Genomic DNA, 5102 nt, shown 5'->3' with positions numbered 1-5102 from the left:
CAGCCGAGCAGGCGGCGGAGCAGCAGTGCCCAGCCCCGCTCTCCCCACCTCACCCTGGCAAATAACCCCCAAAGACATGCATGGGAAAACCAACTGTTGCAGAACCTGTGCAAAAGTTTGTAACAGTCGAAACACATTTTGCAAAAGCCCTGGGTTTCTCGGTTTTCGCATCTGCCTAAATCAGGAGGGACATTTCAAGCCAGTTTGATGTTCTTTTAGGTAGAGGGTGCTTAAAATACAGGCGCTGACATTTGCTACTGGGGAACTCGAGATAAGGGCTCCTCTCGCTTCTATCAAGCGCTACCAGAGCCGCTGTGCTGGGATGGGAGCTGACAGCCGGGGGCTGCGGGGCCATGGCCGCACGCAGCCCTCCTGCTCTCACCTCTTGCAAGGCCAACTTGCACCTCCTCCCTCCGCGCAAACCCCCTCCCCATCCCCTCTGTCCCTGGGCCCAGACGCAGCCGCGCACGTACGCACGTGTTGGATTTCAGCCCATAAATAGCCGGGCGAGGCGTGCGTGCCACCGGGAGCGGTGCCAGGCTATCTGCCTCCCACCACCAGATAAGAGCTGGGGCCCATGGAGCTGCTCCTCCTCCCTTGCCTCTTTTCAGCACGGTAGGGAAGTTACCCCAAAAGAGGTTATTTTGGGAGCAGAACCGGTTTTTGGAGCCTTTGCAGTTGCCGCTGTGTAAACACTGCAGCGGCGTTAAACGCATCCCTCCGACCTCCTCCATGTCACGCACGGGGAGGATGCAGCACGCACCCAACGCTAACGCACGTGTAACCCCCAAGCCTTGTGACACGTAGGATTAACTCTCTTAGCTGCTGGGTTTTGAGCCTTGGGGAATTGCCAGCTCCCCCAGAGCCAGTTCCCACATCCCCATGGGGTCCTGGTCCGAGGTCAGTGCTGCTGCCAGAAGGAGCGGGGAGGCAGGTGGGGCGGGGGGAGCAGGGGGTTATGGCAGACGTCAGATGCCATGAAACTATCCGAGCAGGTAACAGGCTCAGGCCCGGAGAGGTCAGGGTGGAGCTACGGGGCCTCCGGTACTGAGGGGCTGGGGGGCAATGGCTTTCCCTGAGGGTGGGGAGAGCAAAACCCCACTAGTGACAGCATGGGACGTGGGAGCGGCGAGGGCAGCATCGGTGTGGGGAAAAGGAGAGGTGAGGTGAATTCAAAGCAGCTGTGGGAGCGTTCATGGAGCCGAATCCTTCCCTGCACCAGTTCTGGTGGCTCTGGGTGATAATTCCGTATTTCATCAGCTCTTTCCACAGGGGGATCTCTGAGTGTTTTACAAACAGCCGCCAGCCAGCCCCCGGGTCCCTCCTGTCACATCCCCTTCCCAGGCCACAAACCACAAACGCAAAGAGCCTTTTTTTCCTCCTGAGCAAGGCACGGAGGCCAAGCTGACTGCTGAGCCCCGCGGGGCTGTTGCCCCATCACAACACCTCAGGACCCCCGGCCACCCCCTCCGGAGGAACCGTGGCTGGGAGCAGCTCGGCACCCCACAGCAACAAAGAGCAGCGAGGGACTTGAGGAGCTCTCCCATCCTCATTGGCACTAGTTATGGGCTGTGGAGGAAAAAAGATAAAGCACACCAGGCTGGAAACAAGCAGAATAGCTTTAGGGGAGGGTGGCCAAGCTGCAAGCTAGCTCAGTGGCAATGCAGGGTTCAGCTCTCTGACTCACACCCGGCCATCCTTGCGTTGGGAAAAGCCTTAGAACAGTCCTAGGAAATGCAGATTATTCTGTTGTAGCAATAGAGCAGAAGGACCAGGAACGCAGAGAGCTGATGTGATTTCCCAGGAGCCAAGGCTTTCTCGCCCCATGATGCTGGCCAGAGGTCCCTGTCCCCACCAAAAGCGAAGCAGAGCACGGGCAGAGGGTCACCGCCGGGACACAGATGAGGCACGTCCCCCCCATTCAGGACAGGGCTGGGATCCGGTGCCAGCTCCCGGCGACTCCAGGTTGCTGCTCCCCTCTGCCGAGGGCACCCTGGGGGTCTGCGGCAGACAGGCACCGCCAGCTCTCCCAGCAACTGGGGTTTTATTATAGAGCCTGTGAAGTGCCCCGACGAACTCTTCACCTCTAGCAGCATGGTGGCAAAATTCACGGGGCTTAACCCAGCAGCATCCCCAGCAAACGGGACCCTTCGCTCCCAAGTGCTAATTGCAGCAGGCGTCCCAGTGCCCTGGCTCCAAGCAGGGTCCATCGGCACCCTGATCGCCTGGGAAAATCACCCTCGTTTCGTTCAGAGCAACTGAAACCGAGCCAGAGACGGAGACAGTCCTTCTTTGTTATTCCATACTGCTTTCCATTAGGTAGCATTAATTTGACGAGCTTCAGTGAACCAGAGGTGCCTGAAGGAATTTAAGGTTAAATATACCGAAAAGGAAAATACGGGAGGTCAGCGTTTAATTAGCATCTTTTCTGTTAGGTCAGGATCAGAGGCTTTGGCTGTGTCTTTGGAGAACTATTGCTCTCAGTTTTACAGGCAGGAACAATTGGGGGTGTTGCTTTATCTGGGGTCTTCGGGGGCTATTTTTAGCAGAAAGGACATAAGAGTTGTGACTATAGGAGCCCACTCATGGCTCTGCAGAAAAACCTCATAACCCAAGCCAGCAGCTGCTGATGGTATTTTGATCTACAAGGAGACAGAGGAAGCATTTTGGGGCTATTTAGGCCAGATCCTCACTTTTAAGCACCCCAGCAAAACATCACCCCCAGCAACATCAGCTCCCCTGCACAGGGCAGGAGCAGCACAGCCACTGCCTGCGGGATGGGGGCTCCTGCCAACCCCAAGTCAGTTCGTCCATTTGTCCCCAAATTCCTGGTGACGAATGATGGCAAGAATCCTTCCAGTTCATCCATTTGTCCCCAAATTCCTGGTGAGAAATGATGGCAAGAATCCTTCCTCCCTTTGCTTATTTACAGTGCAGCAGTTTTAAGGTCAGGGCCGTGTTTTAATGCAGCACCAGCAAAACAGATGTCCAGAATTGGTTGAAGACAAGATTCATATCAGGCAGCTATTACTAACTCGGAAAAACTAGAAAACAAAAATTTGGGGTCAGAAAGAGAGTTCTGTGCTCCCTGTATTTGTGTCAGTGCCAACAAAACTGGAGCCTTTTTATTTATTTACTAGCTGAGACCCACTGCAGAACCACCAGGAAAATCACTTGTCAGTATCTTGCAGAAGCTGGCACTGCTCTGCCAAAAAAGTTTCACTTCCCCAAGTGGCCACTTTCCAATTAGAAATAACTAACTGAGAAAATCCCAGCCAGTTTCATGAGATTTTTTTTTTTTTATTCCAGGATGCTACTGAAAAAGATAAAATACCAACTGTGTGTCTCCCGCTGACTCAGCTGGTGAGGAGCTGGTATTTTCCTGAACAGCTCCAGCCCCAGGTGCAATGCTGCCTCACCTCCAGCAATCCACAGATTTGAGATACGAAGTTTGGGGCTAGGACAAGGTTGGCAAGAGATGCCTGTGCAAGGAAGACTCCTGGGGGGCTGCAGCTCTATCTGTTTTGGACAGCAGATCAGATCAGGTCAGTGCTGGCAGCAGATGCTCTTCTTGCTGCAGAGCACTGAAGAGCTCCACTTCATCAACAACTGACGACTTACCAAAAAGCTTAGAGATGTTAGGAGACACCTCACTGAAAGGCACGGTCTTGAAACACCTCCCCTTGGCACATCCATAAGCTAATGCTGCCGCCTGACCTGAAAAAGCAAGTGAACCTCTTCAGCTCTTGGCAAGCAGCTGGGTTTGGAGGGTGTCCATCAACGCCCAAGAGGATTGTCTGAAGTTGATGCCAATGGAGAAGAGCTGAGGAGATCCCTGTCAGGTGGAAGGCTGGGTCCTTCCCGCAGCAGAGCTGCCCGCAGAGCCCCCCCACTGGTACCCGAGGGCTGCGATGCCCAGTGAGGGATGGGGAGTGCTCCCCAGCTGGCGGTCGGAGCTTGGGCTCAGGACAAGCATCCTGGTCCTCACCAACACCGAGTCACCTCCTACCAGCTCGGGACCATGGCAGGGGCCAGCAGCACACCCTTACTCTGTGTCAGCACTGCTGGAGCAGTGGGCAGTTATAGGGGATGGGTGAGACAACAGGGCTGGGAAAGGGGAGCCCCAGGACCCCGCAGGATGACTTTGGCAGAAGCAGCCTGTGATGAGGCTGGGGGGCTGAAAGTGCCAGCTGAGCCAGACCTCCATCCCACTGCAGCCTCAACACATCCCCCAACCCACATCTTCTTGATTGAATAAACCCAAAGAATAAGCATTAAACCAGGGGGTTGGTGGGCAGGACCGTGTGGCAGGGGCTAAGACAGTGCTATTGCATGTTGCTGGGATGCCTCAGGTCACCCATGGCTTTAGGAGCACGTCCTTAAGCCCTGACACCATAGCCATTAAGGACAAACAATCCCACCTTCATGTTATTTGCAACGTTTGTCTTTCATTAAGAGATGAAAAAGTCACATACTTCGCATCCATGTTCCAAACAAGCAGATTAGGGGAGGGTTTTTGGTCTCCGTGTGCCTGGGGGATGTACAGGGCTGGAGGGGATAGTATCCACTGACGGACGTGAAGCTCATTTAATAACTGGGCAATATTATGTACACTCTGAAGTGTTTTTTAAGGCTCATATTACAAATTTCTAAGTAAAATACTACACACCAGTTGAAGCACATTGGAAGTGACATCCTTTCACACAGAGGGCTTTGCTTTTTAAAATCCTGTCATGAAACCAAGCTGGTTTTACAGCTTCAAATCTTCTGCCAGTATGTTTGGAGTTGTGAGGCTACGGCAGACACCAGCAACAGCCCTCCTGCAGCCAGCACTAACAGATAGGAGTTATCTTGCAGAGGTTTTTTCCACCTTAATTAGTTTTGGCGAAGCTCCCACAGATTAGGCGTCTGGCAGGAAAGCCAGGCTCTTATCGATCCTTTTTCTCATGAACTCACAGAACAGCACTTAAGGAGTCCCTTTCTGCTCACATTCCCATATAAATCTAACAGAGCGCAAACAAACTCAGAGCAGCACCTCTCCCTTGCACCAGCCCTGTCAAAAAGTTTGCAAGAAACTTCAGTGGCATAGCAGTCACCATCAC

The 5102-nt window shown here is 53.4% G+C and overlaps 1 protein-coding gene across 1 annotated transcript in view; it reads right to left on the bottom strand.

The window, feature by feature from the left end:
* CLEC19A (C-type lectin domain family 19, member A) overlaps positions 1–5102 on the bottom strand; it is an 8311-nt gene that overhangs the window by 2530 nt on the left and 679 nt on the right. The window lies entirely within an intron of this gene.

The sequence above is a fragment of the Cariama cristata genome, unplaced genomic scaffold (genome assembly GCF_000690535.1).
Source record: "Cariama cristata isolate BGI_N322 unplaced genomic scaffold, ASM69053v1 scaffold4036, whole genome shotgun sequence".
In the NCBI taxonomy this organism is placed as follows: Eukaryota; Metazoa; Chordata; class Aves; order Cariamiformes; family Cariamidae; genus Cariama; species Cariama cristata.
The sequence above is the reverse complement of the archived record's forward strand: the minus strand, read 5'-3'. Positions and strand labels throughout refer to the sequence as shown.